Raw genomic sequence first — 27,267 nt, 5'->3', positions numbered from 1 at the left:
GGGGCCACTGCCTGGATGATTGAGTTGCTAAAGAAGCACCCAAGGAAGAGAAGCTAAATCAATTCTTTGTATTGGTTGTTAGTGCAGAGGATGTGGGGAAGGTCCCCACACCTGAGTCATTCTTTTAAAGTAACAAATCTGAGGAACTGTCCCAAGATTGACGTGTCAGTAAAGGAGATTTTGGAACAAACTGATACATTAAAGAGTAATAAGTCACCAGGATCGGATGTTATTCACCCAAGAATTCTGAAGGAACTTAGATATGAAATTACAAAACTAGTAACTGTGGTATGTAACCTATCACTTAAATCAATCTCTGTACCAGATGACTGGTAGCTAATGTAATGTCTATTTAAAGAAAATCCAGAGGCAATCCTGGCAACTATAGGCCAGGCTGGTAAGCCTAACTTCAGTACCAGACAAGTTAGTTGAAACTTCAGTAAAGAACAGAATGATCAGACATGTAGATTAACATGATATGTTGGGGAAAGAGTCAGCATGGCTTTTGTAAAGAGAACTCATGTCTTACAAATCTATTACAATTCTCTGAGGAGGTCAACAAACACGTAGACAAGGGTGATTCAGTGGACACTGTGTACACAGACTTTCAGAAAGCCTTTGACAAGGTCTCTCACCTTAAGCAAAGTAAGGATGCACTGGATAAGAGGGAAGGTCCTCTCATGAATCAGTAACCAGTTAAAAGATAGGAAACAAAGGTTAGGAATAAATGGCCAGGTTTCACAATGGAAAGAGGTGCCCCCAAGGATCTATATTGGGATGAGTGCTGTTCATCATATTCATAAATGATATGGAAAACAGGGTGAACAGTGAGGTGACAAAATTTGCAGACAACTATTTTGATTAATTTTGAATCAAGCCCAAAGCTGAGTGTGAAGAGTTACAAAGGGATCTCATAATATTGGGTTACTGGGCAACAAAATGGCAAATGAAATTCAGTGTTGATAAGTGCAAAATAATGCACATTGGAAAAAATAATCCCAACTATACATAAAAAATGATGTGGTCTAAATAATTTGTTACTACTCAAGAAATAGATCTTGGAATCACCATGGATAATTCTCTGAAATCATCCCCACAGTGTGCAATGGTAGTCAAAAAAGCTAACAGAACATGAGGAAAGGATAGATAATAAAACCGAAAATATCATAATGCCACTATATAAATCCATGGTATATCCACACCTTGAATACTGCATGCAGTTCTGATTGCCCAATCTCAAAAACGGCATATTAAAAATAGACAAAGTGCAAAAAAGGGCAATGAAAATTGTTAGCAGGATGAAACAGCTGCCATATGAGGAGAGATTAAAAAGACTGGGACTGATCAGTTTATAAAAGAGATGACTAAAGAGTGGGGGATAATATAGGTCTATAAAATCATGAACTGTATGGAGAAAGTGAATAGGGAAGTGTTATTTATGATTTCACACAACACAAGAACTAGGGGTCAGCCGATGAAACTAATAGACAGCAGATTTTAAAAAAAACAAAAGGAAATATTTCTTCACACAACTCACAGTCAGCCTGTGGAACTTGTTGCGAAGAATGTTGTGAAGACCAAAAGAATAAATAGGTTAAAAAAAAAGAATCAAATAAGTTCATGGAGGATAGGTCTATCAGTGGCTATTAGCCAAGAAGGCCAAGGACTCATATCCATGCTCCTGGTGTTCCTAAACTACTGGCCTCGGTCAGAGACAGAATATTGGATGAGATGGACACTTGATCTAACCCAGTATGGCTGTTCTTATATTTATATTTTTAAAGGATAACATTGTTTTGTAAATATCAGCTTTTCATGTTCATAGATTCATGGCAAGCAAAGAATGTGTGTTTTAATATGGCCAGATGTAAATGTATACATCTAGGGGTAAAGACTGTAAGACATACTTATAGGATGGGGGACTCTTTTCTGAGAAACAGTCACTCTGAAAATAACTTAGGGGTCATGGTGTATAATCAGCTGACCATGGGCTCCCAGTGCAATGCTACATCCAAAAGGGCTAATGTGATCCTTGGATGTATAAACAGGGGAATTTTGAGTAGGAGACAGAGGTTATTTTACCTCTATATTTGCATTAGTGAAACCACCCGTGGAATGCTGTCTCCAGTTCTGGTGTCCACATGTCAAGAAAGATGTTGATCAGCTGAAGAGGGTTCAGAAAAGAGGCACAAGATTGATTAAAACATGACTAACAATTCCAGAGGGGTAGCCATGTTAGTCTGTATACAACAAAAACAATGAGAGTCCTATAGCACCTTAAAGACTAACAAATTTCTGCGGGCATAAGCTTTTGGGGGCTGCAACCCATGATGCATGATGCATCTATAAAATATTCCAGCAATTTGGTTTCTTGAAACGTTAACATACTTGTTTTTTAATGTAAAATCCAAGTTCAAATATTTTAAGAGCTACTTCTTTAGTGCTGCATATCAAATAAAATTACTACAGTGGTAGCTGAATTGGAGTTTAGAAACATATTTTGTAGAATACAGTAAAAGGAAAAAATAAAGAATGAGTAGCTCTATATAATTTTGTTTAAAATGGTATCATCATAAGTAGCATTTAAATATAAGTTCCCTTTGTAAAGTAGATATGTTGCTGAGAAATTCAGTGCTACACAAGTAATCTAAGATTCAACTACAACACAGTGTTTAATGTTCCAGACAAGTCTTATCATAGAATCATAGAATATTAGAGTTGGAAGGGACCTCAGGAGGTCATCTAGTCCAACCCCCTGTTCAAAGCAGGACTAACCTCAGCTATATCATCCCAACCAGGGCTTTGTCAAGCCTCACCTTAAAAACCTCTAAGGATGGAGATTCCACCACCTCCCTAGGTAACCCATTCCAGTGCTTCACCACCCTCCTAGTAAAAAACTTTTTCCTAATGTCCAACCTAGACCTCCCACCCTGCAACTTGAGACCATTGCTCCTTGTTCTGTCATCTGCCACCACCGAGAACGGCCTAGCCCCATCCTCCCTGGAACCCCCTTTCAGGTAGTTAAAGGCCGCTATCAAATCCCCCCTCACTCTTCTCTTTTGCAGACTAAACAAGCCCAGTTCCCTCAGCCTCTCCTCATAAGTCCTGTGCTCCAGCCCCCTAATCATTTTTGTTGCCCTCCGCTGCACTCTCTCCAACTTGTCCACATCCTTTTTGTAGTGGGGGGCCCAAAACTGGACACAATATTCTAAATGCGGCCTCACCAATGCCGAATAGAGGGGAATAATCACTTCCCGTGACCTGCTGGCAATACCCCTCCTAATGCAGCCCAATATGCCATTAGCCTTCTTGACAACCAGGGCACACTGCTGACTCATATCCAGCTTTTTATCCACCATTACCCCCAGGTCCCTTTCTGCAGAGCTGCTGCCCAGTTCGTCGGTCCCCAGTCTATAGCTGCGCATGGGATTCTTCCTTCCTAAGTGGAGGACTCTGCACTTATCTTTGTTGAACCTCATTAGATTTCTTTTGGCCCAATCCTCCAGTTTGTTTAGGTCACTCTATATCCTATCCCTACCTTGCAGGGTATCTACCACTCCCCCCAGCTTAGTGTCATCCGCAAACTTGCTGAGGGTGCAATCTACCCCATCCTCCAGATCATTAATAAAGATGTTGAACAAAACCGGCCCCAGGACCGACCCCTGGGGAACTCCGCTTGTGACCGGTTGCCAGCTAGACATGGAGCCATTGATCACTACTCATTGAGCCCTATGCCCTAGCCAGTTCTCTATCCATTTTATAGTCCATTCATCCAACCCATACTTCTTTAACTTGCCGATAAGAATACCGTGAGAGACCGTATCAAAAGCTTTGCTAAAGTCAAGGTATATCACATCCACCGCCTTCCCTACATCCACAGAGCCAGTCACCTCATCATAGAAAGCAATCAGGTTGGTCAGGCATGACTTTCCCTTGGTGAATCCGTGTTGACTGTTCCTGATCACCTCCTCTCTTCCAAGTGCCTTAAAATGGATTCCTTAAGGACCTGCTCCATGATTTTTCCAGGGATTGAGGTGAGGCTGACCAGTCTTCAACGGATGGAAGAGAGGGATTTTGTACTAGATGGGCTAACTGGCAAATAGCATCAAATGCGGTTTTAGAATTCCATCAGAGACTATTTCAGCTACATTTTGAAGGACCTATTTTAAAGGCTAGCACCCAAATGTAAACCACATTAAAGAAAGGAACAGATATTTCAGTTTGATGGCTATAACTTAATGTGCATAAGTTTCAAATTACACAGGACACTAAATATTAAAACTGGACAAAAAAGTTGTTTGCTTTGAATAATTTATATAATAGAGTGTCTGCTAAGTTTTGGCCCACTAACATGGTGGCACCGGACTGTAAGAGGGCACAAGGCATTATGGGTAGTTGTATGGAAGGAGAAGAAAGCGCTCTTCTAGGTAGGCAGGAGAGGGTACAACAGGGCAGGGACTGGGCAGAGCTCCCAATGTTCATCAGCCAGCATAGCTGCACTGGTGTGCCAGGGAACATGCATTAGACCCAGCACTATTTACTTCCCTACTGGACCAGCATAGGAACTGGTAGAGTGATCATGACTAGCTGAGTCACAATCTCCCTCCCACAATGGTCATGGGGCAGAATAACACAACAGTGTCTTCTGGGCTCTTGGCAAAGTCACAACTGAGCCCTTAGCTTTCCTACCTCTCTACAGCATGCATGCATGCACACACTCAGAATTTATGATGATTTGATGAATAATTTGTGCAAAACATAATTTTGGCCAAGGAAATATTCATAAGATTCAATGTGTGCACAATCCATCAATATAAATCAATTAGTTCCATAGGCTTTAGGGTCCAATTGCAGGGCCAGATTCTGCCGTTAGTTACTTACATACAATCCCGTTGATAACAATAGGTTTATATCCAAAGGCAGTATTTGACACACAGAGTATTTATTACCGGAGATGACACACAAAACAGAAAGACCCAAGCCTGACAATTTAAGAGTGAAATCCAATGAGTTAATAGCACCATATTCGAACACAGAACGAGGCAATCATGCAGTTATGTTAAATTGTGGAAGGAGGAGTCCATATATTTGATAGTGCTGTTTATTAATGTATAGTGCTATTCACATCTTAGGTGCATGTTTAAAACAATGTTAAATTGAGCATTTTGTTGAAGGGGAAGATTAAAATGTCAGGCATATTTCCAAACTGGACAACTGGAGTGAGATGTTCATTGTGGCTCCACTCTAGCAGACCAGCAGCACCACTCTGGGAACTAAGGCTCCAATCCAGAAAAGAACTTTAAGTACATGCTTTGTGTTGTTCCATTGACATCATGACTGGATGACTGACATGACTGGATCAGGGCCTAAGAGAGAATAGGTGGAGAATGGGGAGGAGGGAGATAAAATCTGACACAGGAGGGAAAAAGATGATGTCAAATGCAGGGGTTAGTGCAGAGTGTAATAAGACTGGGCCATTTATTACGTCTGGGGGACTTTCTTCCCTGATTGAGTAAATTGCTGGATAGTCATAGAATCTCACTCCAAAGGGGCAATCAAGGTTCAGAAAAGCCCTAGCCAAGGAAGTTGAGCACTCCAGAATTTACCGTGACTGTTTCAGTCTTATTGTGAAAATTTTATACAACTTCCCAGGTTAGTGTTTCTGTGCTTATATATACCACGGAGATCTCCCTGCCAGAGAATAACACTTACAGAAATAAGCGTACTTATCCCAGATATAACATTCGTCACCTATTTTGAGCCAAAATACTCTTCGTAGAAAAAAGTCACATACTGTGTGTGTGTGAAAGTGCGTAAAATTATGAGAGAACTGGAAAAAATGCAGTATATATGTGTACACACACTATATTTTTTCCTCAATTCTCATCACATGTTTAATTCAATAGACTTATTAATCAACCATTAGAAATGAGTTAAGATGTTGAACAGTCATGGCCTTTGTTCTGTGTCAGTTTTGTTGGCTTAGTTGACATATAGCTACAAGGCATGACGGATCAAAGTAATTAAAGTTCCAATCATTTACCTTTCTATGTTCAGTGTCAAGTCAGCTAGCCTTAACCCTGTGTTCATAGCATTTTAATTTTTTTTTTTTTTTTTTTTTTTTTTTTTTACATATTATAGCTGTGCCATTTGCTCTCCTATACTTAAGTGTGACAGGATTTCCATTATAAACTTTGTGTATGAAGGGTTTATATTCCCTCTGGATAGAATCTTTGTACAGAAAGTCTCAACCCCACAAACAGCTAATTTTTGTCCACTAAATTTGTATTTAAAATAATGTAGTGGGTTTTGGTCCATAAGTATAGAAAAAAATAAAGGTCATTTTGCCCTCACATTTTTTTTTTTTAAGTTTTAGGGCACTTTTTTGTGCTCCACTGAACTTAAATGTTTACTCTGTTTGTACAACGGAATAATGTACACAATTAGTTCGTAACTTGGCTGTTCGGTCATACAGGTTATATATAATCACTGTGCTTCTTTTTCAGTCTTTTGAATAACAGCTTTGAATTCTGGTATGTAGAAGGAGGTGGTTTCTGCATGTTTCAAGAATACCAGGAATGATTTGCATTTGGATCCAAACATGAGTTTAAATTGTAAATACAGTTTTTCCCATTGTGGAAAATGACTTTCTACCTGGACAAATAAACAATATGAGACTTTGGGCACAGCAGGTTCTATTGAAATATAAGTAGGCACAGGCAGTAAAAGAAAAATTCTCTGAGTGGTCTTAGGCTACCCTCTTCTCTCACATATCCTAAATGACAAAACTACCAGGTGTTCACAATCAATTTAAAGTTTTAGGCCAGGACTATCTATTAGTTATGTGGTTTAACTGAGCCTAGCACACTGGAGTCCTAGTCCATGACTGGGACTTCTAGGCACTACCACAATACAATGATAAATAATGTGTGTGTGTGTGTGTGTGTGTAATTACACACAAAAACTATGTTAAAAGGATATCAAGATTGCAAAGCCTAGCACTCAGAAGATAGGAAACTCCAGAATTAAAGTTGCCTATATAGTTTTATTCATCCTCTTGTGTGCATGTATTATGATACTGTCTTTAATTATCTGATCTTTCCACAGGACCGCTACTTCATTCAGTGTGCAGGATGGACAGTGCTCACTGCATGAGCAACTAATTGATATTTTGTTTTGTCCTCATTGTTCAGTGTGTCCACCTGTGCCTTATTTACTGTACACACTATTATAACCCTGGTCTGAATACAGAGTTATTAGTTTCTTTAGGGGCTTTCAACATTACTCATCACTACAGTATCTGAGTGCTTCAAACATTAACACATTTATTTTTACAACATCCCCTTGCTGTTTGGTGGTATTATTATCCCCATTTTACAGATGGGGAAATGAGGCAGAGAGAGACTAAAGTCAAATTGTCCATTAATTTTGGGTGCCCAATTTGAGACATCTAGACCATCTAGGAGAGCTACCATGTCCACTTATTATTCATGATAGGCCTTGACCTGACACCTGACCTGACACCTGACCTCACTCATCATTCATTGGTTCTTGTTTAAAAAGTTTCAGCCATCCAATCAGGGAGCATAACTATTACAAGGTAACTTAGACAATCACCCACATACCACAAATCAGGACAAAGAGCAGGTAGCTTAAGTGAATAGTTCACAAGCCACCCGTAGGCTGAAATTTTGTTCACAAACTATGCAGCAAATAATTAGGAATAGTGAATCATTTGTAAAAATCATTCATGAACAGAAAAAGGGGCTAAATTCACAATGAATATCATTCACAATGAATAATTCCACCAACTCTGGTATACATAAAAAGCAGGTGATAATGAATTATGATTCTATTATTTATTTATGAGATACCAACAATGTACTGTGTGCTTCAAAAGAAACAGATAAAGACACTCCCATCCCTGAAGAACCTTACAATGAACAATAAAATTACACAATAATATTACTTTACAGAAGTCATTGTAAGGCCCAATCTTGCTTCAAATGAAGTCAATGTTTGTTTTAAAGTTCACCTCAAAGGAAGCAGAGTCAGGCTCAAATTCTTCTATCATTCTCCCCCTCAGTATCGTCCTTTTGTACCCTTCACCTCCCTTGTCTTTGTAAAGTTCCAGAGCATGAAACATCATTTAATGCTGTATCACATCCATTTAAGATACCCTGGCATGTAATGTTATGTTAAAAACACATGCAAATTTGATCAGGATTGACACATCATCCGAATGATGCATTTACTCTGCTCCAAGAAATTCAAGCAGACACATCCTATAAAAGAGAGACTCATCAAACCAAAATTTGGGGGGGGGGGGGGTATTTACACTGCTTAATCTCATTGTACAACAAAGAAAATTGCAATTTTTAATACATTCTCTTTCAGTAAAGATTAAGGGGTTTGGTTTTCAAACCTCTGGTGTGAATAACTAGCAAGCTACCATTGCAGCTGGCACAGTTGAGCTTCCAGTTCAGTTTTGCTAGTACCCATTTTACCAACCTATTTCCAGAGAGTCTCAGCAAATGTATTGTTGCCAACCAGCTCATCTTAGTCAGATGTTGTTTGCAGTTCCAAGAGGGGAAAAAAAAGATGATTCTTCATACTACCACTTAAGAAAGGTTTCCTTTTCCAGTTACTACAATACTGTAATATCCTTTCCCCATAACTGCAATACTGGCTAATAGTATAGCTAGTTGAAAACCCTCTAAAAACAGAAAATAAAATATTATATTTTCTCATCTGTGTTCCAGTTAACTGGCACTAATAATATTTACTGATTATGCCACATTGTTTTAGCATGCTTCTGCTATGGAAATTACTACTGCAGTACCCAATCAACAGTAACCATGAAGCTATATTATTTCACATCATTTAGAATGAAATGTTTCTTCTTCACTCCTCCCCCCTGTCACCTACCTGTAAAAGACCCTGGGAACAACATTAAGTGTCCAATGATATGAGATACTGATCACTTTCCGTTCCCATTGTCTGTATTCGGAGTTGAGCATCTCTGGAGTCCCTCTTGGAGTGATCTCACCAACTTACATTAAGGTTCCTGTGCACTAGTATAAATGTTGGTGCTTTGCTAACAGTATTGAATTAGGCTTCCCAATACCTTTGTATGAGAGGTAGATATTGTTATCCCTATTTCAAAGATGGGGAAACAGGTGCAAAGAAGTTAAGTGACTTAGCAAGGTTCGGGCATCAAGTTAGTGGCAGAGCTGGGAATAGAACCCAGATCACCCGAGGTTTCACTTCTGGAACATGCTATTTCCTCTTTATGCTTCCTTTGAATCTTTGTTTAGCACTGGAACAGGACATTTGAAATCAAGGCAATATTCAGATATGCTTTCCCAGAAGAAAATAAAGCTTTCAAGGCTCACTTTACAGAAGGAACCAGTCCAGTATGAGTGGTGAGATTTTGCAGCTCTCACAGGACATTGGAAAATCCTGCAATCAGACCTGTACAGCCAGAACTCTTTCATGGTGATGGCAATGTACAGGAGCAGAGTATTATCGAAAACCAGGCTCACACAATATGTTTCTATGGACATCAGAAACTAATCTTTGAAATGGTCCCTGATGAGATTCTTATTGGCCCTAACTGCATTCTGAAAGTGTTCCAATTCACTCTTTGCATATGGTGTATATTTATTGGAGAAAGAATAAGGTCTCATTTAAAATTCTGCACATGAATTTGCCCTTTGCCCTTTTTAGATGTTACCTCATGGCTATATCTGAAATTAGTACTAAAATGCAACTTGCACTAAAGGACTGCTTGATAATTTTGCACAACTATATAATTTACACACTGAAAAGGCAGAAATATCTAATTCTTTGAGCCTTACACGGGATCTCAGTGATCATGGGGAGGAGGATTTTTGTTTTTAAAAGCCAAGATTTTGTGAAATAAAGCCAGCTTTGTAGAACTGCCATACAATGATACACGTAATACATTAAAGAAGCTGGCTTCTGATCCTGCATCAGAAACTGGTAGAATGGATCCCCTATGCCTGTGTAGAGTACCACTGAGATCAAAAAGACATTGCACAAGTGCAGGAATACACACTACCAGATCCTGACGCAAGATCAGGACCTTTGTGTTTTCATGTGTTTATTCCATTAATTTACTTTATAAAGTTCCTACAGAATTTCCAAAACTGCACAAAAAATCCAGGAAAAGGATTCCTCAACATTTAGCATCATTTCCTAAACACTATAATGATTAAAGGTATAAATCCACAGGTACATGAACAAATACAACAGATCAGCATAGTTAGCATGTGAAAATAATGTGTAATACTCAACATTTGTGATATTACTTTCTTCTTATTTTCATATTTATTAATTTTATTTCAGCACCTTTCTAGGATCTAAAGCCTCAGTCAAGATCAGGGCTCCATTGCATTAGGTACATTATGCAAAGCGTAGCACCTACTCCAAACAACTCATAATACAGTGCTCAATCTTGCAATAAATTCCACCTGGATAGACACCTGCACCCACACAAAGCCCTAATGAAATCAATGGGGCTCTGCCCACCATGCTGACCTCACTGTACCATTGGGTCCGAAATAAAAAACATGTGGGGAGTAGGAATGCAGGTAAAATATGTACACATTTTATATGCCTTATACATACTTCTAAATATTTCATACGCCATTTTTTTAAATAAATAAATGCACAGCAACTATGAGTCCTGTGTTTGCTGCCCTCTTCTATATTTTTATGAATGACTAATTTTAGATTTAAAAAGAAAATTTAAAAAAGAAAATTATACTCAGCGTAAGCCAATCCCAATGTACACTTGTGATGAATGGAACGGAGAATGGTATCTACATGGCTGGTACAGAGAGCTTATATAAATTAATTGTTGAACAGCTTGCGTTTTCCCATGGGCCTGAGTCCTGGGAGGTGCTGAGCATAAAATATATGTATATGTAACTCTTCTGCCACACACCAATGTCAGTAATAAGGGCTGGGTTTGAGCTATCTAGGGGTCCCTTTCTAAAATAAATAAAATAATGGCTCAAGTCCTTACTCAGAACTGAACTCCTAATTCTGGCTCTGGGAAATTAAAATATAACCTATTTTTAATACACACACACACACTCTCTCTCTCTCTCTCTCTTTCCCCCTCAATCAGCATATAGGGATTACAGCCAACCCCACAGTTTCAAATATTAATTGTTCAGGTTGGAGAGGTCCAGAACTCTTAGTAACACAACAATCTCCAGCCACCTAAAACCCACTCAAGGGTCCATTTAGACGCAGTAGTAGTTAGAAGGCATCAGGAAGTTCCTCTCTTCCACCTGTCTGCTGCACTCCAGTGAGGGTACATCACTTCTGCAATTCCTATGTCCTTTCATGAAGACAGCAATAGCAATAATAAATGACCATTTATACAATCAGAACACAAATTCTAACTAAAGCAAAACGTAGAATGTGGAACTATGGTTAAGCAACATTGTAATTCATGTAAATGAGTATGGCCAGGGCTGGCATTTCCTTTTTTTCCCCTAAAGAGGGAACAGAGAGTTCCATTCCTCTACAGATGCTCTCTCTGGGGCTTAATATATATTAGCTACCAGATTTGAATGACCAGATGACCATTCCATGTTGACCATAGAAGGACAGTATGTAAATGGCACAGCTATTTAAAATAGATTCTGAAATAGACAATACTTATCATACACTACCACATTTTTACAGTAGCCTATATACAGAATCTCCCAGCAGCTATTTAAAGCACGGAAACATTTAACAGAAAGGTATACAATAAGTTATCAACATGCAACCCATCTGGAACTACTGATGAGAAGCTGTAGATCACCCAATCTATGTCCACCTGCAGGGGAGAAAACATCTGCTTGTATTTCTGAAATGATGACAAGTTTGCATTTGTAATTTAAATGTGTAATTTAAAGTAAAAGCATATGATTTGTACCTACAACATTTCACACTTTTATGTATTCAGTTGATAAGACTCTGCCTTCCAGCGTTATAGCTGGTATATAGAATATTAAAACAAAAAAAAACCACATACACAGTGTTCATACTTAGACCCCTTAGATCTAGACACTACATACATGTACCCAGAATCACTTCTACCAATTTTACCAATCTGAGGAATATTTCCCATACATATACATTCTGATGCAACAAAGCACTCAAGTACCTAAGTAAGTTAATGCATCTCAGTAGTCTTACTGAAGTCAATGGAACCACTGATGTGTTTAAATGTCTTTCTGGATTAAGGCTTTTAAGAAATTATTAACAGAATCCATACCTAAATTACTAGTAGAACCTCCCTCCCCCCAATTTTCCCACTGATATAAACTTTTATACACAAAATTTCTATTTAAGGTAACATCAATAATGAAACCTTTTTTTTAATCTCCAAAACCTTTGTATCTGGTAGTTACAACTATGCTTTCTAGGTGTCCTTTCCCTTAAACCTGTCATTCTGTGTTTACTCAAACACAGATCTATTACCTGATTTACTGGCCAATTATATTAGCTAATTCTACTTACCCAGTTTCTGGTTCCTAATGTCCAGTTTGATTACATCCTCCACTTGCTATAGTCTAAATAAGTCATAGCTTGCATATTTAAAAATCAATACACTCCTTACATTTTTAATATGTAAGAATTTCATTTAGTATTTGCTACATCTCAATCTTAGATCCCTGATCTACTTGCCTTATGTTGAACCCCATCAAAGAACAAATGCTGCTCTTACTTTTTAATGGTTCAGATGGTGACCACTTCTTCAAGTATTCCACACCCTCCAAAGCCTCCATTAACTTCAAGAGTGCAAGATCTTTCAGGCACTATGTGAGTCATAACCATGTTATACACTTCATATCAAATTCAGAGATAATGTGTGCCTGGTGAAAGAAGGGCACCAGAAAGCAGCATGTAAGAGCAGCCCCTGGGATGGAGGAAATCCTTCCTCCCCTCTAAGTTCTCCATGTTTACGAATATCCCCAGATTTTCCTTAAAATAGATATTGTTAATTAGTGGACTAAATGACACTACTTGTGAATGCATTGGTATTTCTCATTTGCACAGCTGGGCTTGAATATCTTTTTTCTTCTCAAGCAAAATAAGTTTGCTGGTCTCACTTGAATCCTACGTGGACATTTATCCATATCAAAAAACTAATTCACACTTAGTACTAAAGAGCACAGTTTGCAGTCTCTCTCTCGAGGGGGCTAGAACGGGAATAGCAGAGGTGTTTAGGTCAAGACTGAAGCTGATTGTGTGGATAAGACTGCACTGCACATGTTGTAACTTACCTAGATCTAACTAACTAATTCCGTCATTTGTTCACTTTTCCAGAGCACTAAGTTCATCAGATTCATCTCAAATCTTTTTCCAATAGAAAACAGTTGAAATAAATGTTAGCTACTTCTCAGTCTTCTGGGAAATCTACTAAGCTTATGAAAATGTTTGCTAAAATGTCTTCAATTTCCTTCCCCTACATCCGTTAGCACTGCCCTTAAAGATGTTTTCCTGACCTAATGGCTTGTCAATTTTAATAGCTTCTAATATTTTCCTAGACATTTTCGGGATTATCTTCACATTGTAAATACTTTATCTCTTTCCCAAGGTATCCAATTCATGATTTTTGCAACTACTGTTACCATTTCATGAGAAAGTACATAAAATTGCTTAATATCTCTATTAATTTAAAAGCAGACTAGCCTTTTTGTTCACCATTCTTCTTCTGTCTGCTCTTTAAAACAACAAAAAACACTTCTGTTATTGACAGATTCAGACATCAAATCTTCATTCTCTGACATGTATTTTAAATATTTGGGTTTTTTTAAGTTTTCTGTAGCTTTTTTTTAAAAGTTTTTTTAATCAAATGATTTTATGAATTTTTAATATCTTTTTTTTAGGATCAATATTATTCCAAGCATTGGCATTTTTTTCATATAATTTTATGTAGGATCTTACAGGAAGATAATATAAGGATACAAATGCTTTGATCACATTACTACATGTAAAGAATCTCATAGAAAATGGATGCAGTAACAGATACTGAAAATAAATTAAATAAATTCAAAAATTAAGGCCCCAATCCTGTAAATATTTATGCCTGTGTTTAAACTTTATGTATTGTGAATAATCCTATTCAATTCTGACTGCAAAGAAATCAGTGGCAAAAAACATTAATTTTCCATGTGGTCCACAGTGCATAATGTTGAGCATGTACATAAATCTTTGCAAGACTGGGTTCTAAGAACTAGATCTTGCAATGATAAGTAACAGTTTGCCCAACCAGAGTTCATTCCAGGAACAATATAAAACAACAAACTATTTTATATGCCAAAATCTATATACCTAATAAAATAAAAATACTCAAGTAACCAAATACAAATAAAAAGCCCATTCAAATCACAATAAAATGGAGGAAATTAAAAATGAAACAGACAAAATTAACAATCATCTTTGTTGCATTCACTCATCCTGTTTAAGATCCAACTCAACTGTTGCTTGAATTTAATCAATCATTATCTTTATACAGATAGTGCTGAATATGTATGCAGAGAACTGGGAATATAATTGTTACATAAAATCAAAATTACTAAGATTTTTTGGATTGCCAATATGAGGTTGGTCTCTATTCTATTCTACACAATAAAAAACTGTCCCAAGTTTCAACAGTCTTGCAATGTAAGAGAAAGTTTGTCTATACTAGGAGATACCAAAGCCATACAGTTTCTGTCTGTGGAGAATATCATTTTCAAGTCCTTGCACTAACATTCTTAGCAGCTAGAATTATATAGATCTTTATAATTAGTTCATAAGGTTCATAATAAGATGGTTCATATGAAGGTAGAAACCTAAAAGAAAATGAAGGCACCAAAAGCAAATCTAATGCAGCAATTAATAGAATTTTTGGCTAATGTGAGACCAAAAAAGAGTAACAGCAGGAAAATCTCACCATAGATATAAGGAAGAACACCCACACCTCACCTTTAACAACAATTTAGTGAAATTCCCTGATTCATGCTATTTAACTTTGTAGACATAATGATCTGAATACAATTAAGTGAGCTTCTTGTAACATTAATGAATAAGAACAAGAAAATATATATTTCCAAATCTTATCGGGTCTGTTCCACTTAAGCTAAGTTAATGGGAAGTTTCTTCCACAAAGTAATATTAGTTTGGTCTTTCCCATACCATTTATGCTCTAAACATATTTGAATTCTCAAAAAAAATTGAACTGCAGATTATGCTCAGGGACCCATATTCTGGCTGCGTATATGAATGTTACCTAGGGAGGTGGTGGAATCTCCATCCTTAGAGGTTTTTAAGGTGAGGCTTGCCAAAGCCCTGGCTGGGATGATTTAGTTGGCGTTGGTCCTGCTTTGAGTACGGGTTTGGACTAGATGACCTCCTGAGGTCCGTTCCAACCCTAATCTTCTATGATTCTATGTTGGCCTTCCACTGAAGTTTAAGAGAGCCAAACAGACATCTGTAGCTAGCACATGGCCTTAGGTGAATTCTTAAAGTACAGTTCCTACTCCAGAAAGTGACTATGTAAAAATATCAATTATTTAACCGTTCTACCCCACATGTATATTTAGAATAATATCTTCTTACAATAGGGATAGATACAAATATTTACTGCTGTTAGCAGTGCACAGGGAACACAGCTATAAGAGAGTTTCTTTAGTTCTCATTCTTCTCACCTATCATTAACAGACTAGTTTACTAGGGGCCATAATGTGTCATTGATTTTTAAGCAGAACTTGCCTCAATGGAGATGGAAGGAGTGACAGCATTTGCCTCGATGAGGATGAAAGGAGTGACAGATACTGCCCTTAGTGGAGATATGTGTCTCCCCAAGGCAGTAAAGTCAGCACTGGTGTTTGTTGCTGATCAAGAAGGAGCAAGGACAGGAGACACAGCTCTTAAATCCCAGAACTCTAGACATAGTCCTTCTTCCAAGGGGGGAAATGGAGAGGATCTCCAAGACAGAGAAAATCTGGTTTGCACTAACTATTTAAAAACATTAAAACACTAAAAACTATATACATTTATAATTACAGATTTCAAAGAAGGTTCAGAGATGATAGCTTCATACAGAAAGGAGTCAGACTCAGGCCATGTGGAGGTAAGAAGGAACAGGAGAGGTGGTTGGTCCACACCTCCCCATATGCCCTTGGTACTGAGCACAAGGAGACCTATAATGTAGGCATATACCAACAAACACGACTCACAAAAATTTCTGGTCTTGGGTGCATGGCGTACACACGTACCCAAAGGGTGGAATACATACAGAACCAGCACTCAAAGAAGAACTATAGAGTTTTAATAACAGTTTAAGCATTTTAGCATCCATCAGGATGAAACTCACTATTTAAATGTAAAATTATTGTAGAGAGTAAAACTGTAAACAAATGTGGTAATGTCTATCTCTAACTATAAGCAATTATAGAGCTAATCTCCAACTCTCAAAAATAACAGCAGATGGTATTTTTTAGAAAAGTAAAATATATAATATTGTATTTTTTTCTATTTTTTAGTATATCTTGATGACAAATAATATTCTATGAATTCTGCAAGTACGAGACAAATCTGCAAGTATAACATTCTTATTTTCCAGTGAACATCCTGTGAATTCATAAATATTTACATTTTGCAAGTTATAATTATGTAGCACTGGGGGGAAGAAAAGCAAAAAAAGTGACTGTATATACAAGTATATAAAAGAACATTCATAAATTACAAATGTGCATTGTTCTGAAAATGATACCTCCTGTGTTTTTGTGTCTTTATGCCAAACGGTAGGAGAGCTTCCTGCATCTTCTCCAGTTGGGTAAAAATTATACTTGTAAGTTTGAATGACTATTGATTGCTTATTATAGTTTCTATTAATAGTCCTAAATTATTATGTATGCACCATCATTCTAGGTATTTGCTAACGTAGAAAGAAAAGTTTGTATTGCTACACGGATAATCCTCCTTAAGCAACTGACAAACACAATTATAGAAGCGCTGCAAAGTATGTATTTTCTGTAAAAACAATTACGTAAAATAGTACAGCTAAATGGTATCTTGTTATTGCTTTTTTGTATTAGTTGGCTGGATGTAGCAATTTATATACCATAAGTTAATTTTGGCATTAATAAATGTGAACTGAATAAAAAATCTTAAAATTTAAACGACTCTTGCTTGCATCCTACTTCTTAGTAGAATCACATGAACTATTCACTGCTAGTTATTTTATCAGATGAATTGTACCCATTTTTGGTTGATGAATAATCCATCAATAGATGCTGATTTTTGCAAATTAAGTAATTTTAAATTGTTTGAGAACATTTTATGCAAACACATTGCAACTTTTGGGTTATTCGCAAATTGTTTCATCAGCACTCAACTGTTCGCTATGAGACATGTTGTGTGAGTAAATCATAAGTATGGGTTGGACAGATAATCATTTTACATGATTTGTGGGGTGTGATTATCACGTAACATTGTTTTTGTCCTACTCCATGACTGGATGACAAACTTTTATCAGCAGAAGGAGGGGAACAAAGGATTCTAAGCTGGCTGCACACATATATGCAATGCAATATTAGTGAGAAGTTCACCTTCTATTAACAGTCTTGTGAACAAAAATATTCACTTGCATGACTGTTCATTAAAAAAAACTAATAAAAAGGATTGTGAATACTGAAGCAGCTTCCCTCTGTTATTTTACTGAATGTTTATGAAAACTTCGTTCCTCCCCTGCCCTCCAAAATAATTTGTTCAACTTTGCATCTGAGATATAAGGAATATTATATTTAGTACTCTAAGTCATGTGAACTTTTTTCCCTTTTGGAGAAATGTATTTCCCAGTAACTACTAAGCACTCCCTCTCCATCCCATCTCATACAAACTTTCCAGTTTCATTTTTAACAATGACTGCTTTTCTGCTTCTCTATGTAAGTTTTATTCTTGACTCTTTCTTCCTATATAAACAGCATCTTCATACGGGCTTAAAATAAGCCAACAGCACAGGTATGTTTATATGTTACCACATATGGCACTGTTTTAAGTATACTAATCTCTGTAGTTGACAGCTCTTGTGTTGCAATGACCTACAGTCATCTGATCAACTTTCAGAATACTTACTAGCTATAATCAAATATATTCTCATCTCTTATTTGAACAAATCATACAGAAATTGAATACATGTTTTTATGAACACTAGCAATATGTTCTCTTCTCTGATAATTTTGACATTAAAATTCCATTTTAATAATCCCATCCTTCAGGCTTTGCAGACTCTTAAGGTATTAAAGCAAAAATTATCCTAAGCAGTTAGATTATAATGTATTTAAAGATTAGACATTTCGTGTTGAATATTAACTGCTCCACTTCCCAGAGAAAAAAAAAACTATGCTAAATTTTTTTGTATAATTTATAAATTTTTTATAGTTGGCTATACAAGGTTCAAACCCTTTATGAAAAAATATTTTAAATTATACCTATAATGCTCCATTACATTTTAGAGTTACACATATTTAAGTGCCTGGGAAAATATTTTTGCTTAAAAACATAAGCATATTTGGATGCCTGTGACAGACGGTGCCTGGGGCTCCCCCAAAAGAGGGGTGGGGGGGGTGTTGGTACAACTCCCGTCCCATGCAGCTCCCAAAGTATCATGTGTTGCCTCTGGCTGCCTATCATGCCACTGTTCGAGAGCTTCCCCGGTGCAGTGGGGCCCAGCAACCCACCTGGGCTGAGCAGTAAGCAGTCCTGAGGTCCAGCTGGGCGTGGCAGGGCTCAACAAACAGTCTTGCTGAGCAGTAAAGCCATCCTAAAGCCTATCTAGGCATCGCAGGGCTCAAAACACAGCATTGCTGAGCAGTAAAGGAGTCCTGAGGCCCTTCTGGGTGTGGCAGGGCTCCGCAAACAGCCTGGCTGATCAGTAATGCACACCTGAAGCCCCTCTGGGCATGGCAGGGCTGCATCCCTTCTAGCCGGCTCTGGGAGTGAGTCTCTCTCCTGTATTATCCCACCCCGGTCTGGGCTTCTGCTGGGCTTTTAACTCCCACCTCCTGCCAGGGTGTGTAGAGTGTGTGTGATGTGGAGGGGCCTTTCTGACCTCTGAGGAAGCTGAAGGCTCCCCCTCTGGTGGGAGGGGCAGGTACACCTTGTCACAGTGCCTCAGAAATGCACAAAATGTCTGTTTAATTTCACTGCACTTGTTGTATAATGTTGCACTGATACAAAAGTACAAAAATGCAACTTTCAAAAAAAGATGGAGTTATATTTTGACTATTTATTATATAAACACTAGAATAATGATATGAAATCTAAACTCACTGTAACTATTTTGTAATGGAAATAAAAATATTGTATTATTAACTGGACAAACTCCAGTAGTTGAGACATCAATCTGACTTTTTCATTACAACTGTGTACTCTCTCTGTCATGAGACCATATTTAAATAGGCCAGAAAGAGCCATTATCTACCCTTTGTACCTTTTGCTGTGGATGAAACATGAATAAGTTGTTACAGAAAAGTAAAGAGTCCCATAAACTGAGAAAGTAAACAACTATATTGCAAGTAAATATGCAGGATGCAGACGCTAAACGACAGCAATCCAATTTGGTAAATAGTGGCAAAATGGAGTAGAAGGGCCTTGTGAATGAATTCATTTCTCTAAAAGCAATTGGTTTCTGGTCTGTGGATAGCTGTGTCGAACTCAAGTACTGCACCACTACTTCTGGTCACATATACCTTACCTTTACATATATTTAGGCACCTGTGTCTTGTGATCTGGAGTGTTCCTCAACCTTATACATGGCACAACTGCTCTTTTTACTGCACTGTTGTCAGTTGATCTATCTGCTACTTTCCTTACTTGCTCCCCATTTGCCTTTTGTCATCTGCTGTCTACTCTGACTCTCCACCCCTACAGCTACGCAATGCCTATCAGAATCAAATAAAGCAACAGGCCTATGCGTAAAGTACCTGGCTTGGGGAATCATGAACTGTATGTGATATGTGCTCTAGGCTACATTGAGTAGACTGACTGCAACATGACAGCAGACAGTCTGCTTGAAGATGCTGCATTGAAACCCACCATGAGTACCTAGGAAGGCACCATTGCTGGTGTTTGGGAGACCCAGGGAGAAGAGGGCCCTAACTCGCTGCTTCCTCTTTAGGCAGACTGAGAGACGAATGTCCTTGAACTGTGGCTTTTGCCATCAGTGCCACCTCTTCTCCTAGGCCTCCTTCCTCATAATTCCAGTACTTTGGTATTTTGGGCGGGGGTTGGGAGCCAGAGAGGAGGGGCTTGCTTCACTGTAATTCCACCTCATGGACCAGGTTGGAACCTCTAGCCTCACCAACTCATCATTCAAATACCGGTCTTTTGTATAGGTGGTGATCCCTCCCTCCTCCCACCCCCAAAGCAGGGTCCAAGGTCCTTGTGGGCATGTGAACCTAGTACTGGTCTTAATACGGTGACACTTAATTCTGACCCTTATACCTGACCTGTATTAACTATTGTTTTCTTTGCTTATGCTACTTGACTACCGCAGGATATTTTAATGAAAATGTGAGGAATTGTATATTGTCTTCAAATTCAGATCCCCAAATCATTGTTTCCTACATTTACCTATGTGTCTGAGAGGCCATTCTAGTCAATAATATGAGTCACTGTTTTCATGTTTGTTTCCATAATGCAGCAAAATTATTTCAATCCGCGTAACTTTGCTACTAGATCTTGCAACTATGCCATCAGATCAGCAACGTGTTAGGATCTGCAGGTCTTTGCTGATGCGTTCATTTTGGTAGGTCCATTACTCCATCTCAAAGGGCTCAGAAGTAAAGCTGTGCAAACATCTGATGTTTTGTTTAGTTTGTTTGAAATGAAAAAGTTCTTTCAAACTGAAAAGCCAAAATGTTTCATTTAAAAAAAGTTGAAACAAAATATTGTCTTTTTTGGATTTTTTTTTAATTGAAACAACTTGCCAAATTTGACATGAAATGCCAAAATGATTTGGTTGATCCGAATCTGCATTTTTCAGTAAAAATAGTTTCTGATGAAAATTTTCACCCAGCTCTACTCAGTAATCCCTCAACAGTGATGGTCCTGCTTGACCTTTCCCCAGGGCTTCACAGTTCATCTCTCAGCATTGCAGGGTGTTTTCTTCTTCCCTGGTATCAAGGGCAAAATCACAGTCCCAAATTCAAAATATAATAATAAAACAAAGGCTCTTAACATTGTTAAATACACTCCTCCAGAGTGTGGGAGACACACTGATTTTGTCTTCTAACCCTGGATTCAGTCTATGATACCATAAATACGCACCGTTTCCCGTACTATCACTTGCTTGTTTTCAACAATGTAGTAAGGATTCCATAAGTACATTTCAGGTTATTTTTACAGACTGTTTGAAATTTTTTCTTTGTCCTCTTACCTTGCCCTTCAATTTTGACCATTATGGATCTAAGCATATTTAGGACATTAAGGGCAAACGAACTTGTTTATACTAGTAAATGTAAGAAGCATAATAGTAGGGTATTGTCTCTGTCATGGAAAACAAGCACACTTGTCTGATTTTATTACCTATCTCCTCTTACTGACATGTACTGTGAAAATTGTGGGCTCTGCTGAAAAGGCAATAAAAAGAAAGTTTAATAAGAATATCTGAGAGGTATATACGTTATATTGAATGTAGACTCAGTAATCTGAAACAAAGATAAAATACGGAAGTTATGGCGAAATATTCTAAGGGTGCCTAACTGTACACAGTATCATGTACATTTTTACAGTACAGTTGATAAACAAAGATAAATAATAGGCACAGATTCTCTCCTGCATCAAACACCACTATGTGGAAGGTATTTCCTGGTTCCCTCACTCTTTGGATTGTTCTGCCCTAGCTCCAATCTAGCACAAACTAGAGAGGACAAAGAGACCATACCCTAGATGGAGATTACTGGCATGCACTGTACTCTGGCCCACCCTTTTCTCTCCCTAATACATAGCCTGGCACTGGAGTGGGGGGATTTGTTACAGGGCAGACTATGCTAGCTTTACACCCACTGGAGAGGTTTGAGGTGGGGTGGTTTTCCTCTGTGGTGCAAAGGGTTGAAAAAAGCACTTCAGACAGGTAATATAAGCCATAACTATAATGCACCCCTCACCTCCAGATGTTAAACCCAAATCACTTCAATAGCTCTTTAGCCAGTCCACCCTTGGTTTCACTCATTGACCCTGGGGCTGTGTTGGCTACTGAGATACCAGCCTCCTTAGGTACTGTCTCGGCTGACAGTGGCTTGAACATTCACTTCCTCTGGGCATAGAGAGTATGAAAGGGAGTGTGTACGGTTATAACTTTGTGGTACCACACACACACACACACACACACACACACACACACACACACACACACACACACACACACACACACACACACACACACACACACAAGGCTGAAGAAAACTGTAAGAGCAGAATGTGGCCTAAAATATTTTAGAAAAGAAAATGACTGATGGAGAAGCTCCTGACAAATGCAGAGAGAAGGAGCAGCAGGAATACCAAGTTTTGCAAGCAAGACATTCAAACCTAGCTGGTGGCCTGTGGGTGCAAAGGTGGAAGGGGGGAGAGTAATCCAACAACACCCATTCTTCAACACAAAGAAGCTTTACCTACTCAGATGTTTTCTGATTAATAGAGAAGCCAATTGCAGAGCCAAGAAACAAGGCTTAGTAACTCTACTGCACTCTTGGAAAGTCACAGAATGTTTTAGAAGCATGGAAACATTAAATACAATATACATGTAAAGCACAATAAATCAAATGAATTTATTTATATGAAAAGCAATACTCTTCTTCTTCTTTTTCTTTTTACAGAAGAGAACTGTATATTCCAACCATATTATAAGATTCTCTGATATAACACTGCTGTTTATCTGACCAACTTCTGGGCTCACTTTTTCACACTTAAGACATGTCAGTTCTTAACAAAATATCACAATTTTAAAGTCCTACACTATTTACAAAGTCAAAGTTATGCAGTGAGGAATATGAAATTAGAATAGAATATTAATGTCGCTCTCTCTCCCTCCCCACAGACATTAACTGGATTTCTTCAGGAGATTGAAACACCAGATGAAAAAAAGAACAAAATGGCTAGTACTTATTATTATAAATGATAGAAAAAGCTGTGTCAGGAACTGACATGAATATTCACCAATGGTGAAATGCACCCCAGTTTGGACCCCCCTCGTGTCACTCATGTAGGGGTAGTCCTATGTAAGTATCTATGCTGAGAGGCTGCGCTTACCCTTACACACTGTGCATGTGGGGATCCTGCAATAACTCCATGTACACAATCTGGGAGGAGTCCATTGTTGTGTACCTAAGTAGCTGCCACTGGATCCTGGGGATGTGTTTTCATGGAGGGAGTACTTAGGCACCCTTTTCTAAGCAGTGCAGAGAGAGTGCTCTGCAGCCCTGCAGGTTGGGAAGGTTCCATTCCCTCTTAGCTGCCACAATAAAAATTATTTGCTGTTTTTTTGCAGGGCAGGTCGAATTTCTCCCCAAGTACGAGAAAATAAGATCCATTTAGTGTTGGCCTCTGCTTTGGTCTCCGATTTATCTATCTCCTCAGGCACAATATTTCACTCCCTTTCATTCTTCCTTTGGAAAGTTGAACGTTAGCCTTTGTCTCCCTCCAATAATCCAGGCTGGTGCATTTAATAAGATATTTAATCGTTGTTGCATATGCGAGTTAATGCCATCCTCAGGAAATCAGTTCAGCATGTTTGGGGCCATATATTTTTGAGCAAATAACTAGCTGCTGCAGTTCAGTGGAAAGATCCACCACTGAGGAAGTACAAGGAAGGAAGTGGGGAGACATTGTGGGATCAGCCTGTAAGGGTATCCTTATGCTAATAAATCCCTTCTGTAGAGTCTAATATGATGACCCAAGGGGAAAGGAACCCAAGAGAAGGAACCCAATAGAAAGCAAAAGAGAAGTTCCTCCCCATCCCATCTTTCTGTCCATTGTAGGAGAGAGAAAGAGAATGTCTGGGTATCATCTTTCCTTCTGAAAGTATTTCCCTAAGGAAGGAATCACCTTTAGTGTTCTGGGCCATCTCTGGATTAAAGGAGACAGAAGAAACCAGCAATACCTATCTAGTCAGGAGGACAACCTTTTGTAATGAGGTGAGTGGGTTTGCAATGAAGCTATTTTATAGTCTTGCACAGCTCCACCTATAGACAAGAAAGCAGCATTGGAGACTTTCATTCAGATGAATTGGAAACCACAAATGCTGTTAGATATTTGTACTACCTTTGTATATGCCCTCTTTTCTTCTGCTTTCTAATCTTCTCAGATGGATAGTGTTGATAAGGAGGGTTGAAGGGATTCTTTTAGTATCTGGAAACATACGCATAAAACCTAGAAAGATTTAAAAAAAAGAACAACAACAGAGAAAGATGGAGGGAGATGAATGGCTGCACCCAGGCAAAAGAGGATCAAGAAGCCCACAAAGCTGATCTCCAGGTAATAAGTAAGGCACTTCAGATCAGGACTCTTAATAAAAAAGTAAAGTCTTGATAAGAAGCTCTCTCTGAGCTTGTGCACAGTGACTGTGTCCCTTACTATACTTCTGTACAATTTTAAATAGAGCTTTACTATTTCAGATGAAAGACCATTCTGAAAAATCACTCCATTTCCTCTCCACTGTGAGAATCTACAACCTACAGGTTCCATGCTACAGTCACAGCCCTGTGCATTCTGTATTTCTATAGCTGCAAAATTTGCCATAAAATTCATGTCTTTCTGCAGAACTGTGCCCTAGAATTTCAGGGGGTGGAGAAACAAATAAACAAATAAATATTTCTAACCCTCATGGTTGCACAGAGAAGCTTGGAAAAGCAAACATCAAGCATAACAGATGCAGTGAGATCTCCATAAATGTGCAGACAGCCTGAAACCATTATAGCTCTGAAAGATGTCAAGCATCCCATCTACCTTAATCTACTGTTGACTTTGGAATGTAAAGATGGCAATCTGCAGGATGCTGAAAATTGAAAATGTGGCTACAGCATGAAAGAAAAAGAATTCAGTATCAAAATAAATAACATAATTGCTACAATACTGATTGTGTTTTATATTCAATTCTGTAAAAAAAAACAAAAAATAACAACAACCCTCCAATTATAAATTTCTGAAGATGACACAGATTTTTCACCAGAACATGGCAGAATCTAGGGACCTTGTTGCTGAATTTAGGTCCAGTTTACCATGGAGTATTTTAGGCATTTCCAAAAGGTGTAATGTGACAAGGAAGCCAAAATCCCAGCTCATGACTGTTTTCAGCTAAGTCAAACACATTCACAATTTATCCATATTGCCAGGGCCAGTGTTACTAGTTTATTCCATATGAGCAAAAATATTTCTGATGCACATTTCCTATATTATATATTTTATTTATATAATTCCTTTAGAAATTTCAGGTGGAGAAAAGATTGGACATTTTATTTAGAATTTTAATAATACATTTTCCACAACTTTGAGATAAGTATATAGTTTATGTCAGTTGATGATCTTCTCTGATCTTCTACATCAGAGAAGTCTGAATTTTTAATCTCTTAACAACAGAAATTTAAAACAAGGTAAAAATACTATAAAATAAATTAAAATGTAACATTATAGGTATCTTTTGATATTCTGAAAATAAGGCACATATTTGAGAATATCTACAATGCATGTACAATGTATCAGAATTAAATTTATTCTATTTTTCTTTAAAAACAATATTACTTTTAACACTAAATTAGTTGCAGCAAAAGTTAGTGGCAGACATTGCTACACCTAAATGTAGTCTAGTCAGTTGAAGTTTTGCCACACATCAACCTCTCAGCCGTAACACATTTATAATTACAATACTAGTCACATCTAAATAAGGAATCACTGCAAATTGGGCCAAATTGTTGGGGGCTTTTTGACATAGATCAGTATCCACTGGAGATAAGATTAAACCAAGTGAAGTAATTTTATTCGTGGCCTATCTCAGATTCGAAGCTAGGCTTCCAGATGCAAAAGGCAAATGTGTTACCCTATTGGGAAATCCTGTATGGATGAGGTGTGGAGGGCTCTAACCTAGCAGAACTGGCTGATGTTCCACTAAAACAGGGGAACAAGATGATGTGAGTGTGCATAAGTGGTGGTCTGTACTCAAATTCCCAAAGGTTCATGAATTCATGCACCTATGCTTTACTCGCTTTTTCCTGTTCTATCGAAAAATGTTAGTCCTTTTAGTCTATCAGGAAGCAAAAATACCATGTGAACCAGTCACACACCATGAAATGTCAATAATAAATAGCAAATATTCCAAAAAACCACCCATATTTGCAGAAATTGGGCAAATGATCTTGAATGATTCACAAACTTATTTTGTCATATGCTTTTGTTTCTAGTCGACCAGTTCAAATTGTTAACACAGAGTGAAGGAGAAATACTGTTCAGTATCTTTTTCTGTGAATGATTGTCCCTGACAACACTGTACAAAGCACAAAAGTAGCAGCACACCTAACATATTGGGATATATGAGTCTCCTAAATGGTGATCTCTATCTTAAAAACTATTTAACTATCCTTTTATAGGACAGTTACTGTGGTTATAAGGCATTCTTTCTTAGAATGACAGAGCACAGTAAAATTCTTTGTAAACCACCATAGAAGACATTATTGCAGTGCTGGGTCTGGTTCCACAGTAATGTTACTGTACACCCCTTTCTTTATACAAATACTTTATATTTTTTCTACTTTTTGAATATACTGTGTTAACCTTACATGAAACTGACTCCATTTCCTCCTTTTTACCAATAGAGTGACCAGATATGAGAGCTTGATGGGAGGGAAAGGATGAGTATTAAATATTTCATTATTATTTTGTCAAAAGTAGATCAGTAAATTCTTATGTTTTAGATCTTTTTAATTCTGTATTTGTACTTCAGCACAATGTATTTACTTTAGCTCCAGAAACATTTCCTCCCACACTTTCCAAAATGAAATCTTTTCCTCATAGCGAATTCCTGTTAAAATTGTTGTGTCCTTTATAAAAGTGCCTATGTTCAATAGCTCCATCCATTGATAGTGATGGAACTGCACTTTCTAGATATTGGCCGTAGGCCCACTCAATGATGCAAGGCCATTTTAAAGCACTCTGAAGTTCTCACTTTCTCTTCTCCAAGAGACTCAACTGTCTGACAAG

At 37.9% G+C, this 27,267-nt stretch overlaps 1 long non-coding RNA gene across 1 annotated transcript in view; it reads right to left on the bottom strand.

Moving 5' to 3' along the window:
• Window positions 1-20,987: 20,987 nt before the first annotated feature.
• The window catches only part of LOC137153755 (uncharacterized), an 89,617-nt gene continuing 83,337 nt past the window's right edge, over window positions 20,988-27,267 (bottom strand). Inside the window, exon 3 of the long non-coding RNA XR_010919891.1 lies at window positions 20,988-21,194. This is a non-coding gene — a long non-coding RNA (uncharacterized lncRNA). The remainder of the gene's footprint in view (window positions 21,195-27,267) is intronic.

This window comes from Emydura macquarii, unplaced genomic scaffold (assembly GCF_026122565.2).
Source record: "Emydura macquarii macquarii isolate MOO-44397 ecotype Brisbane River unplaced genomic scaffold, CSIRO-AGI_Emac_v2 contig_1253, whole genome shotgun sequence".
Classification (NCBI taxonomy): Eukaryota; Metazoa; Chordata; order Testudines; family Chelidae; genus Emydura; species Emydura macquarii.
Note: the sequence above shows the minus strand (reverse complement) of the source record. Positions and strands in the feature narration are given on the sequence as shown.